Here is a 15,933-nt window from a genome sequence, read left to right on the forward strand (position 1 = left end):
GTCACCTGTTCTGAGAACTCCTGGCTTTAAAGCAAAACTGCCTCTCCTCCCCATCCCCACTGCCCTACCTCCTTCCCCTCCCCACAGCACTTGTATACATTTGTACAGATTTATTACTCTATTTATTTTACTTGTACATATTTACTATTCTATTTATTTTGTTAATGATGTGCATACAGCTTTAATTCTATTTGTTCTGACGATTTTGACACCTATCTACATGTTTTGTTTTGTTGTCTGTCTCCCCCTTCTAGACTGTGAGCCCATAGTTGGGTAGGGACTGTCTCTGTATGTTGCCAACGTGTACTTCCCAAGTACTTAGTACAGTGCTCTGCACAGAGTAAGCACTCAATAAATACAAATGAATGAATGAATGAATGGTGACTTCAAAATTTTTAGATTTCTTGGCAATATCTTTCAGATATTTTGGCATATTTTAATCAAAACCACTGGGACACAGCTAGGTCTAATGGAAAGAATGAAGAACTGGAAGCCAGAAGAACAAGGTTCTAATCCTAGCCACACCACTCATTTACTATGTTACCTTGGGCAAGTCCCTTAGCTATCTGCATCTCAGTTTCCTCAACAGTAAAATGGGGATTAAAAATCCTATTCTCCCTCCTTCTTCGCATCATTATTATTGCATATGTTAAGCACTTACTGTCCTGCACTGTTATAAGTGAGGGGGTAGATACTAGTTAACCAGGTTGAATGCAGTCCCTGTGCCACATGGGGCTCACTAAGTCGGGGAGAGAACAGGAATTGAAATCCTCATTTTATAGAAAAGGCAGGGAGAAGATAAGTGATTTGCCCAAGGTCACAAGTGGCAGAGCCAAGATTAGAACCCAAGTCCTCTGACTCCCAAGTCTCTTTCTCTTTCCATTAGGCCACACTGTTCCCCTTGACTACAAACCCCATGTGGGATGGAACTGTGTCCAATCTAAATATGTAGGAAAGTGCTTGGCTTGGAGTAAAGCCTTTAATACTATCATTAATATGATTATCATTGTTATCAATTTCCTTGGGGGAAAAAATCCTCTTAAAATACACTAGTCCCAGTCCAGACAGAGCTGATGTTTGCTACATCTTTTCACTGCATGTACATGTATACTCTTTCATCTGATTAGTGCCTGAGAGCTCGTCTTTCCCCTGTGGGCTGAAAGATACTCTTGTTCATCATTAACCATCTTATTTATGACCCCTCTGCTACATACTATATCGCCAGTGTATCATTACTGTTTCTCCTAAATGGACATAAATTCTCCGTTGTTTCCAGCTGCCTTCATATGAATACCATATAATAGTAAGGTTGGAAAGGCATTATTCTATCTCTTAATTCCTACCAGAACTTACTTAATGACCCAGATATATTGTCATTATCTTATGAATAAAAGTCTCCAAGGAAAGAAGCTAACAGTCACTTTTGGTAACTGCTTCCAGCATGCAATCACCCTCACAGTCAGAAAATTCTTCCTGGCATACGACCTAAATTTTTCCTGCTGGAAATTTAGACTGCTCCTCTTCCTACGGTGACAGAGAAACAGACAGACAGACAGATCTCTTACCCACGCTCTGGAGAGGTTACACACTTTGCCCTCATTCTGCCCAGAAGAATTTCCATTGCCATCTTGGAAGGTCTGTGCATCTATCCACACAGGGATCTGTGGTGCACAAAAGAGCTCAGCTTTGCAGACTGGAGAGAAGAACCTTGTCCTGTGATTCTACAGTTCAAATAAGTCGATGGAAAATCATTCTCACCTTTGGAGGAAATAATTAGAGAAGAGATCATTGAATCTCAAAGGTGGAATTCATGCCCAATACTTTATTCTTTTTTTTTTCCTCATTTTCAGCTCCCTGGTCAATTTTAGTAATGAATGAGAGAGAAGAGAACAAAATTCAGTGCAGGCCTCTGGGATGGGGTTACTCTTTCTTAGACTTTGAGGACCCATGTGGTATAGGGACCATGCCTGACCTGATTATATCTTTTCCAATGCTTAGTATAGTGCTTGGCATATAGTAAGTGCTTAACAAATAACATGATTATTATTATTATTCTCTTAGTGTCACAGTGGGAGTGGAAATGCAAATGCTACTACTATTTCAGGAAAAGGAGCTACAAATAATCAGAAATAGCTCAATCCATTGAATTCATTAACAACAAATGCTAGTGATTTACTCTGCCCCAAGCACAATGCTAAGCACTAGGGTAGATTCAAGATAATTATATCGGTCACTGTCCCTGTCCAGATGAGTCTAAGGAGGTAGTACAGGTCATTTATCCTCATTCACAATGAGGAAACTGAGCCACAGAGAAGATAAATGGTAGAACCAGAAATTAAACATCGGGGGAAACAGCATGGCCTAATGAATAGAGCACAGGCCTGGAAGTCAGAAGCACTAGGGTTGCATTCCCAGCTTCATCACTTGTCTACAGTGTGACCTTGGGCAAGTCACTTCATTTATCTGGGCCTCAGTTACCTCAGCTGTAAAAGGGGGATTAAGACTGTAAGCCCCTTGTGGGATATGGACTGTGTCCAACCTGATTACTTTGTATCTACCTCAGTACATAGAACAGTGCCTGGCACATAGTAAGCACTTAACAAATAACTATTTTTTTAAAAAAAGGTGTCCCAATTCCCAGTCCTGTGCTCTGTCCACTGGACCCTGCTGCCTCTACTCATGTTAATAATTATAATAATAATGATGGTATTTGTTAAGCGCTTACTATGTGTCATGTTAATAATAACAAAAACTTTGAGCCTTGGAGATAGAGAAAATTGGGCCAGAACTTATCACCACAGAAACAAATTTCACCTACACAGGCTCACCTTCCCCCAAATGAGTATGTGGATGGAGAGGAGACCTGGAGAGAGGAATCAAATGTCAGGAGTAAGGGGAAACCCATTTCCACTCTCATCATGCATACGTACCACCTCGCAATTCAGTGACCCCTCGTCTCTTTTTTCCCACTACTTTTTACCATGTCACCATCCAGCTGGGCTCTAGCAGTAGCTCACAGCAAAATGACCACCACTCTTAGTACTGGTAGTGGGAAAGTGTGGCGAATGGAAAACAGGAAAGAGAGAGGAAGAATGATCACTTAGGGCCTTCAGGAGGGATCTTAAACTACTGCCCTGCCCTGGATCCTGTTTTCTTCAGCCAGACTCTAGACTGAAGCTTGTTGTGGGTAGGGAATGTGTCTACCAACTCTGTTGTGGTGTACTCTCCAAAGCGCTTAGTACAGTGCTCTGCACATAAGCAGCGATCAAGAAATGCCAGTGATAATAGTGATTGATCAACCCTTTTATTCAAAAAGTATTTATTAATAAACAAAGAAATCCATTTTCACCCCCTACAGTGACAATTTCATGTTCATACTCTAATATTACTAAAGCCTCTATTTAAATTAAAAATTAAGATTTAAACCTCCTAAAAAAATCTCATCCTTTAGCATTTTGTAACATAAAAACTATGCCCTAGTCTGATGTTTTGATCCACGTAGATGTATGTTAACAAATTCATAAGAAAACCTAAGTTCACAATGTCATCTTAAAGTGGATTCAAGACAAGGAGATTACCCATCATTGGTTATATAACACTTTATTTACAGTCATGCCTTTAATACATTTATGCTGATACACAAGTGCCTATTTCTTTGTTTTCATGTTATCGTATGCAATACTGGGCCATAAAAAATAGGCCCTGATTGCAGTTTTTAAAAGAAACTGTTGTATATCACATTCAGTGGTGAAACAATGATTAAGGTAGAATCTATTGGAAATGCATTTACAAGCTTCTCTGGCCCACATGAACGTAAGTCATTTGACCTCAACCCAGCTATTTAGCAGAAAGGCTTGCAGGGTTCCAGTGCTCACACTAGTTATCCAAGCTGCGCTTGAAATAGGGTGAAAGGTTAAATGTGGAGCACAAGAGTTTTAATCTGCAGACTAGAACCATCTTTGACTCCCATGATCTGGAAATCTAAGACAGTCAAAAAAAATCAGTAACAGAGAAGTTCGAATTGTTTACTGCTATCCATTTGTTCTTTGGATAGTACGTGATAAGTGCTTACTATATGCCAATCACTGTTCTTCCAATGTGCCGTATTGTTGTTTTATGTCACATAATGAATAAGTAAAATGCAAAATATCTAGTCTTCGGAGAAAAATTATACACTCTAAAATACTCAAACTTTCTGGCAGATGCCTTTCCACTCACCTCCAATACAGTACCTTTGTAGTCCCCTTCATGGAAAAAATGACCTTGATTATTATTAATTTATTTGCTAGCTCAATTTTGAAAATTGCTGTTCCGTCATCTATTATTTATTAAATAATGAGACCTAAAATTAAATAACCCCATTCTTCTAAAGGGCCCAATGGAACTCACTTATTATAGTCTCTATTCTGAAAGCATTTCTTGGAGACCAGGAGAAAGGGAATGATACTGAGCCTATCCTGTTTACATTTTTTTAAAGTAAGATTCTTCATCCTTTAGTTTATGTGTGGGCATAAGGGTGAGTCCTTGTACCAAGTGCTGCGGTAGATACCAACTAATGAGGTCCTATGTGATCCATAACCCACATGAGGCTCACAGTCTTAATCCCCATTCTACAGATGAGGTAACTGAGGCACAGAGAAGTGAAGTGACTTGCCCAAGATCACACAACAGACAAGTAGAGAGCATCATGGCCTAGTGGATACTGCATGGGCCTTGATTGATTGATTAAGACCTTGGTTCTTATCCCAGCTCTGCTGCTTGTCTCTGGTTAGGCAAGTTACTTCATTTTTCTGTACCTCAGTTACCTCATCTGTAAAATGGGGATTAAGACCATGAGCCCCTTGTAGAATATGGTATGTGTTCAACCTGAATGACTTATACTTGCCCCAGCACTTAGTTCTGTGCTGGCACATAATAAGCAATTAAATACCATTAAAAAAAGTGGAGGAGCTGGGATTAGAACTCAGGTCCTCTGACTCCTAGGCCTGTGCTCTTTCCACTAGGCCATACTGCTTCTCTACCCAGTATATATTTCCTTCTCCATATAAGTACAATCGTCCAGATCCAAGACCTTATAAGGTCTACCCCAATTTAAACCCCGAGTAAATGATCACAGTTTTAGGGAATGGAAAACGGAGGCATGCAGGGTTTAACAATTTTCCCAGGGCCACATCAGTAGTTAATGGTACTACAGAGAACAGAACTCTAGGTTTCTATTCACAGACTAATATTCTCTCCCCATTAGATCACACTTCCCACACACCTAGCCGCCAGGCAGGAAGAGAAGCTGAGATACAAACTGGTGAAGTGATTTGCCAAGATCGTGGTGACCTAAAGGTAAACAACAGAACTGTGATTACACTCAACCCACAGTGAGACTTGTCAGCCTAATATCTGGGCCACTCTATCAGCTTGCTTCCTCACAAGACAGGAATGAAGATGAAGCATTGGGAGACAGGGAAACCAGGAAAACCAGGAGCTGGAAACTGAGTTATTGAAGAGAATTAATTTCGAGGAAGAAAAGTACTGGCTCAGAATTGAGCCTGTAGGTCACACACAGCTACTAGGTGAGAGAAGAAGGACTGAGAGCCAGCAGAGGAAATTGAGTTATACGTTCAAAGAAATGGTAAGAGAAGCAGGAGACAAATAAAAGGCGGTATCTCAGGTGTCCGGACCTTGCTCATAAACCAGTCCGTGGATGAAATATCCTTCATGTAAATCTGATCTGGATCAGACAGAGTAACAGTTTATGCATTCTTCCAAGAGTCGTTTCCCAACTAATTGTCATTCTTCTGGCTATGTCTTCCTTCCTGCCACCTTTCATGCTCTTCTTTTTAATGGTATTTGTTAAGCACTTACTATGTGCCTGGCACAGTAATAGGCACAGGGGTAGGCACAAGTTAACCAGTTTGGATGCAGACCATGTCCCAAATGGGGCTCACAATCTTAAATGCCATTTTACGGATGAGGTAACTGAAGCACCGAGAAATTAGGTGACTTGCACAAGGTCACACAGCAGACAAGGGTCAGAGTTGGGATTAGCCCATTGTTGGGTAGGGACCTTCTCTATATGTTGCCAACTTGTACTTCTCAAGTGCTTAGTACAATGCTCTGCACACAGTAAGCACTCAATAAACACGATTGAATGAATGATTAGAACCCAGGTTCTCCTGACCTCCAGTTCCATATTTTATCCACTAGGCCGTATTGCTTCTCATCCTGCACTTGTGGGTTGCATATTTTTTTCATCTATTTCTTTTGTTCTACTTTTACCATTACCAATTGTGGCTGTTCTACCTCTAAGTTCCCTTGGTGCTTTACAACTTGTGTCTGTATAACCTTCCCATTAGGTTGCAAGTACCAAGAGGGCAGGGACCGGGTTTTATTTTATTTTTAGTGCATGCTACCAAGGACCAAGTGCAGTGCTCCGGGTGGAGTACAGTCTCAGCGCTACATTCACAGAAGCCACTCAGGAAATCCTGATGAATGAATAATAATAATAATAATAATAATAATAGTAATAATAATTATAGTATTTGTTAAGTGCTTACTATGTGCCAGGCATTGTACTAAACACTGAGGTGGATACAATAAAATCCTGTTGTACATAGTACCTGACCCACATAAGGCTCATAGACTCAATCCCCATTTTACAGATAACTAAGGCACAGAGAAGTGAAGTGACTTGCCCAAGGTCACAGAGCAGATACATATCGAAGCTGGGATGAGAACCCAAGACCCTCTGACTCCCGGTCCCATGTTCTATCCGCTATGCATACTGCCAATGGGAAAGATGGACAAAGTAGCCAGGAGCATTGTAGAGTTGGAAATCAATGTTCTTAATATAAATAAGAGTTGGCAGTGGTATATAAAGCACCAATACTCCCATGGATTTACTTATGCTGTAAAGATTTTATGGTATTTATATTTTCTTTTCCTCCTCTGCCCAGATGGGAAACTGAGGGCATCACTCCAAGGGCTAACCAAAAAAACAAAAAAAAAAAAAACAAAAAAAAAGCCCAAATACGGGCTGACGTGACATGCAACCTCATTTCATGCTCTGGAGAATGCTCTAAAACAATGGCTCCATTCTACTATCTCATGACCATTTTCCAACTTTGAATCTTTGTTCTTGTTACTAATTTCATACTTCTTGGGGAAAAAGGTGTTCATCTAAATCTGCTCAGTAAATGAGTCAAACATCAGTGCATAGATATCAACACGATCCTCAGCCTCCCAAATAAGAAAAAAGGCAACTTGGATGCATCTATGGTTTAAACAAAGACAGATGGTTGATTTTTTCATCTCATTGTGTAGTAGTATGTCCAGATCACTGCAGCCTTGTTAAATGCTAAATGCTTAGCTAACTATACTCTGATCTTCCTTGATTTACCCTAGCAGGATACTACCAGTTTATCGAAAAGTTGTTGAGAGAGCTCCATGTCAGTTTTTCTGGGAGGTCTTTGACATTTCAGTAGCTCTCTGATACAAGGAACCTCAATTCCAAGCATAACTTTGATAGTACATCAACTTTTTCCAGAAGACTGTGGATACTACAAAGGATACACCTTGAAAGTTTGACAAGATCGACTCAGATTTGTCACCAAATCCACCCTGGCTTGTAGGGTGGCTTGAAGTCTGGCTTGAATACTTCATCAGTCTCCTCGCTGACCTCCTCTTTCCAGTCTCTTCCCTCTCCAGTCCACATTTCGGTTGGCTGCCAAGATCATCTTTTGGAAACTTCATTTTGCACATATTTCTACGGTCCTCAAAAACCTCTAATGGTTGCTCTCTCCTCTCCTCAACAAGCAGAAATTCCTGACCTTCAACTTTAAGGCACTCATTTAGCACATCCCCTTTTGGCATCCACTCTCTTCTCCCTCCTCTTGCCAAGTCGCACTTATCTCCCCTCAAGTAACCTGCATACTCTGCCTCTTTCTCCTTTCTCTCACAGCTCTCCCCAATGTCCATGACCTTCGCCTGCATGGAACTCTCTCCCCCATCCATATCCAGCAGACCATTGCTTCCTCAACCAGGAATCATCTCCTGATTAAATTACCATACCTCTCCTCACATATCCTCTCGCCAACACTCCAGCAGTTCTGTGCTACCTAAGTACCCGAGTACTTATACTCAACACTGCATGTGTTTCCCCGCTCCCCACAAAACCTCTACAGGTTGCCTATTCCTCTCTCCAGACTGAAACACCTTAGCCACTGGCTTGAAAGCTCCCAATCAGTTCTCCCTCTAATTTATCCATTTTTCTCCCACTGTGCCCCAGCTCTCTCTCTCTTGGCTCCTCTAATGGCCTCTTGCTCACTGTTTCTTGTTCTGTCTCCTTCCACCACCACCCTAATTGATATTATTTACTGAGCACTTATTCTGTGCTGAGCACTTAGGACGTACAGTAGATATAGTGCACATGATCCTTGCCTCTGAGAAGGGTACAAGCTCTTATTCACCCCCTTCCTCCGGCCTATGAAAAGATCAATGTTCTTCCCATCTTTGAATCCATTCTGAAATTACGTGTCCTCCAGGAGACCTTCCTCAATTAACTTCTAATCTCACTTTATAATCTCCCAACTGCCATTTCAACACTTCTGTTCACCTAAGCACTTGAGTACTCTGAATCCCCTGAGGCATTTATCTATAAATCATTATACTCAATTATTTCCTCCTATCTATAATTAATTTTAGTTCCAGTCTCCTCTGTTAGATTGTAAACTCCTTGAGGTCATAGATTGGGTCTACTAATTCTAGTGTACTCTCTCTAGCACTTAATGCAGTGATCTGCACATGTTTTCACTATTACAGATTGATATCAATCAATCAATCAATCAATCGTATTTATTGAGCGCTTACTATGTGCAGAGCACTGTACTAAGCGCTTGGGAAGTACAAATTGGCATCACATAGAGACAGTCCCTACCCAACAGTGGGCTCACAGTCTAAAAGGGGGAGACAGAGAACAGAACCAAACATACCAACAAAATAAAATAAGTAGGATAGAAATGTACAAGTAAAATAAATAAATAAATAGATAAATAGAGTAATAAATATGTACAACCATATATACATATATACAGGTGCTGTGGGGAAGGGAAGGAGGTAAGACGGGAGGATGGAGAGGGGGACGAGGGGGAGAGGAAAGAAGGGGCTCAGTCTGGGAAGGCCTCCTGGAGGAGGTGAGCTCTCAGCAGGGCCTTGAAGGGAGGAAGAGAGCTAGCTTGGCGGATGGGCAGAGGGAGGGCATTCCAGGCCCGGGGGATGACGTGGGCCGGGGGTCGATGGCGGGACAGGTGAGAGCGAGGTACAGTGAGGAGATTAGTGGTGGAGGAGCGGAGGGTGCGGGCTGGGCAGTAGAAGGAGAGAAGGGAGGTGAGGTAGGAGGGGGCGAGGTGATGGACAGCCTTGAAGCCCAGGGTGAGGAGTTTCTGCTTGATGCGCAGATTGATCGGTAGCCATTGGAGGTTTTTGAGGAGGGGAGTAATATGTCCAGAGCGTTTCTGGACAAAGATAATCCGGGCAGCAGCATGAAGTATGGATTGAAGTGGAGAGAGACACGAGGATGGGAGATCAGAGAGAAGGCTAGTGCAGTAGTCCAGACGGGATAGGATGAGAGCTTGAATTAGCAGGGTAGCGGTTTGGTTGGAGAGGAAAGGGCGGATCTTGGCAATGTTGCGGAGCTGAGACCGGCAGGTTTTGGTGACGGCTTGGATGTGAGGGGTGAATGAGAGAGCGGAGTCGAGGATGACACCAAGGTTGCGGGCTTGTGAGACGGGAAGGATGGTAGTGCCGTCAACAGAGATGGGAAAGTCAGGGAGAGGACAAGGTTTGGGAGGGAAGACAAGGAGCTCAGTCTTCGACATGTTGAGCTTTAGGTGGCGGGCGGACATCCAGATGGAGATGTCCTGAAGGCAGGAGGAGATGCGAGCCTGGAGGGAGGGGGAGAGAGCAGGGGCAGAGATGTAGATCTGGGTGTCATCAGCGTAGAGATGATAGTTGAAGCCGTGGGAGCGAATGAGGTCACCAAGGGAGTGAGTGTAGATTGAGAACAGAAGGGGACCAAGCACTGAACCTTGGGGAACCCCCACAGTAAGAGGATGGGAGGGGGAGGAGGAGCCTGCAAAAGAGACTGAGAAAGAACGACCGGAGAGATAAGAGGAGAACCAGGAGAGGACGGAGTCTGTGAAGCCAAGGTCAGATAACGTGTTGAGGAGATGGGGGTGGTCCACAGTGTCAAAGGCAGCTGAGAGGTCGAGGAGGATTAGGACAGAGTATGAGCCGTTGGATTTGGCAAGCAGGAGGTCATTGGTGACCTTTGAGAGCGCAGTTTCCGTGGAATGAAGGGGACGGAAGCCAGACTGGAGGGGGTCGAGGAGAGAGTTGTTGTTGAGGAATTCTAGGCAGCGCGTGTAGACAACTCGTTCAAGGAGTTTGGAAAGGAATGGTAGGAGGGATATGGGACGATAACTAGAAGGTGAGGGTGGGGTCAAGAGAGGGTTTTTTTTAGGATGGGAGAGACATGGGCATGTTTGAAGGCAGAGGGGAAGGAACCAGTGGAGAGTGAGCGGTTGAAGATGGAAGTTAAGGAGGGGAGAAGGGATGGAGCGAGAGATTTCATAAGATGAGAGGGAATGGGGTCAGAAGCACAGGTGGCCGGAGTAGCACTTGAGAGGAGGGAGGAGAGTTCCTCTGAAGATACCGCTGGGAAGGATGGGAGAGTAGCAGAGAGGGTTGAGAGCCGGGGGGTTGGAGAAAGGGGGGAAGAGACTTTGGGGAGGTCGGACCTGATGGATTTAATTTTGTTAATGAAGTAGGAGGCCAGATCGTTGGGGGTGAGGGACGGAGGAGGGGGAGGAACCGGGGGCCTGAGAAGGGAGTTGAATGTACGGAAGAGCTGGCGGGGGTGATGGGCATGGGTGTCAATAAGGGAGGAGAAATAGTTTTGTCTGGCAGAAGAGAGGGCTGAGTTAAGGCAGGAAAGGATAAACTATAATAATAATAATAGGATAGGATAATAAAAGGATATCTATAATAATAATAATAATAATAATAATGATGACATTTATTAAGAGCTTACTATGTACAAAGCACTGTTCTAAGTACTGGGGAGGTTACAAGGTGATCAGGTTGTCCCACGGGGGGCTCACGGTCTTAATCCCCATTTTACAGATGCGGGAACTGAGGCCCAGAGAAGTTAAGTGACTTGCCCAAAGTCACACAGTTGACAATTGGCAGAGCTGGGATTTGAACCCATGACCTCTGACTCCAAAGCCTGTGCTCTTTCCACTGAGCTATGTTGAGGATATCAACACATCTGCAAGGGCTTTTTCTCAGTACATAGCACATTGAGTAATTGCCATAGTATTTCAAAGATGACCATAAAGGTCATCTTCCAAAAGACAAGTGAGAATTTAGACAATTCTAGTTTCTCACTGCTTCTCACTGTCTGCTAGATCCTAGCCTACTGCTGGAAATTATAACTAATCTACAATTTCGGCTTATAGGTAGGCATTATCTTTCCAACACGAAAGATCCAGAAAGCTACACAAACATCTCTGCAGTGTATTCTTACACCTTAAAAAGCATTTGACACTGGCTAGTCTGTGCTCTGACAATAGTAATAATGGATTTGTTAAGTGTTTACTATATGTCAGGCATTGTTTTAAGCAATAAGGTATGTACAAGCTAATCAGGTCAGACTGTGTCTCAGTCACAGTTGGAGCTCACGGTCTAAGTAGGATGGAGATCAAGTGTTCAATCCTCATTTTACAGGTGAGGGAACTGGGACACAAACAAGTTAAGTGACATGCCCAAGGTCACACAGCAGGCAAGTGGTGGTGTCACAGTTAGAACTCAGGTCCTCAGACTCCCAAGTCCACGATCTTTCCACTAAGCCACAGCTGCTCCTTCTACTACTAACACATTTGGCTGGCTTGAAAGGTTCACCAAAAACCCTGATGATATATTTGGTTGCATCAGGGTTAAAATAATAATAATAATAATGGCATTTGTTAAGCACTTACTATGTGCGAAGCACTGTTCTAAGCGCTGGGGGGATACAAGGTGATCAGGTTGTCCCAAGTGGGGCTCACAGTCTTAATCCCATTTTACAGATGAGGTAACTGAGGCACAGAGAAATTAAGTGACTTGCCCAAAGTCGCACAGCTGACAAGTGGCAGAGCCGGGATTAGAACCCATGACCTCTGGCTCCCAAGCCCGGCCTCTTTCCACTGAGCCACGCTGCTTAAAAGTGCCTTGTCTTTCACCTTTACCAAAGAGCAAGCAGTGTGCATCATCATATCCTAATAAAATAATAATATTATTTGCTAAACACTCTGTACTAAGCACTGGAGTAGTTACCAGATAATCAGGCTGTACAATTCCATGAGAAATAGAGAAGCAGCATGGCCTAGTGGATAGAGCACAGGCTTGGGAGTCAGAAGGACCTGGTTTCTAATCCCAGCTCTGCCACTTTTCTGCGTGTGACCTTGGGCAAGTCATGTCACTTCTCTGAGCCTCAGTTACCTCACTGTAAAATGGGGATTAAGACTGTGAGCCCTACACGGGACTGGGAATGTGTCCAACCCAATTTATTTGTACCTCTCAGCGTGTAGTACAGTGAACACAGTAAGCACATAACAAATACCATTATTATTATTTGAATTTTAATAATGTATTTATTAAGCCCTTACTATATGCCAAGCAACACACTGAGCATTGGGTTATGTACAAGACAATCACATCATATACAGCTCCTGTATATGTGGAGCTCAGAGTCTAAGCGGTAGGGAGAACAGATATCTTGTCCCCATTTTACAAATGAACAACTGAACAAGAGCAGTAAAGTGGTATGCCCAAGGCCGTACTACAGGCCAGTGGCACCTGAGACTAGAACCTGAGGTTCCTGAATCCCAGACTTATGCACGTATTAATAATAATAATTATGGTACTTGTTAAGTGCTTACTTTGTGCCAAACACAGTTCTAAGTGCTGGGGTAGTACCAGTTAAGTAGGTTGGACACAGTCCCTGTTCCACATTGGACTCACACTCTTAACCCCCATTTTTTACAGATAAGTTAACAGGCACAGAGAAATTAAGTGACTTTCTTAAAGTCACACAGCAGACATGTGGCAGAGATGAGATTAGAACCCATGACCATCTGACTCCCGAGCCCGTACTCCATCCACTATGCCATGCTGCTTCCACTATATATACAATTATATCAAATGTGCTAGAGGCAGTGAGACCCTACTATGTACTAATGCCTGTGCTCTGAAAGTGTATATACACACCCACACCCAGAGAAATGAGGATAACTAGGAATTGCCTCAGAGTTAGCAGAGAATTTGAACTGACAATAAGCCTGTAAAAGACTCAGGTTTTAAAGCAGCCAGCACCCAATAAAGTCATGTACTACCAAAGTTTGTCCCCCCACTAATATAACTGAAGGAAATATTTGTATTCTCTCATCTAGCTGGTTCAATGAGAAGCAGCATGGCTTAGTGAATAGAGCATGGGCATGGGAATGAGAAGGACTTGGCTTCTAATTCCAGCACTGCCATTTGTCTTCTGTGTGACCTTGGGCAAATCACTTCACTTCTCTGTGCCTCGGTTCTGTCATCTATAAAATGGGATTGAGACTGTAAGCCCTATGTGGGACAGGGGACTGTGTCCAACTGGATTTGCTTGTATCCACCCCACCACTTAGTGCAGCGCCTTGCACATAGTACGCACTTAACAAATACCACAATTATCATTATTAGTACACTGTCCAATGATAAACAAATTTACACCTTGGCGAAGTGGCAGATCCATTTATTATTATCAAGCTTCAGACCGATCTAAAGGGCTACCAAGATTTTTTGTTTGTAGTTTGTTTTTAATTTTGGTATTTGTCAAGCACTTACTATGTACCATTCACTCATTCAATTGCATTTATTGAGCACTAACTGTGTGCAAAACACTGTACTAAGCGCTTGGGAGAGTACATTACAAGAACAAACAGACACATTCCCTGCCCACAGCAAGCTCACCGTCTCACAGTCCTGATCTCCATTTTACAGATGAGGTAATAGGTACAGAGAACTTCATTCATTTATTCATTCAATCGTATTGAGTGCTTAGTGTATGCAGAGCACTATACTAAGTGCTTGGAAAATACAATTCAGCAACAGATAGAGACAATCCCTACCCCAACAACGGACTCACAGTCTAGAAGGGGGAGACAGACAACAAAACAAAACAAGTGGAGAGGCATCAATAGCATCAAAATAGATAAATAGATATATATAGATATATGCACATCATTAATAAAATAAATAGAATAATAAATATGTACAATATATACAAGTGCTGTAGGGTGGAGAAGGGGGTAGAGCAGAGGGAGAGAGCAGAGGCGATAGGGAGGGGAGGAGGAAAAGAGGGGCTCAGTCTGAGAAGGCCTCCTGGAGGAGTTGAGCTCTCAGTCGGGCTTAGAAGGGGGGAAGAAAGCTAGTTTGGCAGATGGGAGGAGGGAGGGCATTCCAGACCAGAGGAAGGACGTGGGCCGGGGTCATTGGCGGGACCGGCGAGAACGAGGCCCAGTGAGGAGGTTAACAGCAGAGGAGTGGAGTGCATAGGCTGGGCTGTAGAAGGAGAGAAGGGAAGTGAGGTAGGAGGGGGAAAGGTGATGGAGAGCTTTGAAGCCAATAGTGAGGAGTTTTTGCTTCATGTGAAGGTTGATGGGCAACCACTGGAGATCTTTGAGGACTGGGTGACATGTCCAAAGCATGTTTGTAGGGCAAGTGACTTGCCCAAGGTCACACAGCAGACAAGTGAAAGAGCCAGAATTAGAACCCAGGTCCTTCTGACTCCCTGCAATGTGCTCTACTCATTAGGCAATACAGTTTCTATAGAGTTGGAACCTTTCCTCTGCCTATGAGAGCTGGAGCTCTCTGCAGGAGGCTCATTCAAATTTCTGGGTAGTAAAATTGACATCTGGACCCTTCCTCCCCCTCCAAATGGACTCACAAATGCTGAAGTCCTGGAATACAATCAGCTCACCAGTTGGAGGCAATGCTTATTGCTTTGCAACTTCCCCAGGTAGGACAGGTGAGGGTAGTAGATGATAGCAGTACTCCCAAGCAGCTGGGTATGGCGAGCTGAAATGGAGCATAAGGAAGCAGGAAAGGCAAACAGAAAATGTCAAAATAAAGCATAGGTTTCAAGTAATGTCACTGGAGGCAGAGAACATGTCTACCAACTCTGTTATACTGTACTTTCCCAAGAGCTTAGTACAGTGCTCAGAACACAGTAAGCGCTCAGTAAATAAGATTAATTAATTGAATGACGTACGCCGATCAGTCACTGACTATTGGAGGGCAGCAGAAATAAAACTGTGGGGCTTGGAGAAGTCAAGAAAGAGTTTTCTCTTCATGCTTGGGTAAGAGCTCACTTTATTGGCACCAACTTTCTAGAAGACCAAGAATCAGTATGACTTAGTGGATAGAATAGAGACTGGGAGTCAGATGGACCTGGGTTCTAATCCAGGCTCTGCTACTTACCTTCTATGTGACCTTGGGCAAGTCATTCCACTTCTCTATGTCTCAGTTTCCTCAGCTATAAAAATGGGGATTCTCCCTCTTTAGACTGTCAGACGAATGTGAAACAGGGGCTGTGTCCGACCAGATTAACTTGTACCTACCCCAGGGCTGAGAACAGTACTTGACACATAATTAAAAAAAGACCACTGCAGCAGACAAACAGGCCTGGTGGGAAGACATTAGGAAAGGGTGTGCAAAGATGTAAGGAGACAGTCAAAATTGTATTCAGATAATAATAATGATGATGATAATAATAATAATAATGGTGGTATTTGTTAAGTGCTTACTATGTGTGAAGCACTGTTTTAAGCATGGGGGGGATACAAGGTGATCAGGTTGTCCCAC

The 15,933-nt window shown here is 43.2% G+C and overlaps 1 protein-coding gene across 1 annotated transcript in view; it reads right to left on the bottom strand.

Moving 5' to 3' along the window:
• The window catches only part of KCNS3 (potassium voltage-gated channel modifier subfamily S member 3), a 34,601-nt gene extending 19,506 nt beyond the window's left edge, over positions 1-15,095 (bottom strand). The window contains exons 1-2 of the mRNA XM_038748399.1: positions 15,017-15,095; positions 1,566-1,758 (exon numbers count right to left, since the gene is read on the bottom strand). The gene's annotated coding sequence lies outside the window, so the exon portion shown is untranslated. The remainder of the gene's footprint in view (positions 1-1,565; positions 1,759-15,016) is intronic.
• Positions 15,096-15,933: the final 838 nt, after the last annotated feature.

Source organism: Tachyglossus aculeatus, chromosome 1 (assembly GCF_015852505.1).
Source record: "Tachyglossus aculeatus isolate mTacAcu1 chromosome 1, mTacAcu1.pri, whole genome shotgun sequence".
NCBI lineage: Eukaryota > Metazoa > Chordata > Mammalia > Monotremata > Tachyglossidae > Tachyglossus > Tachyglossus aculeatus.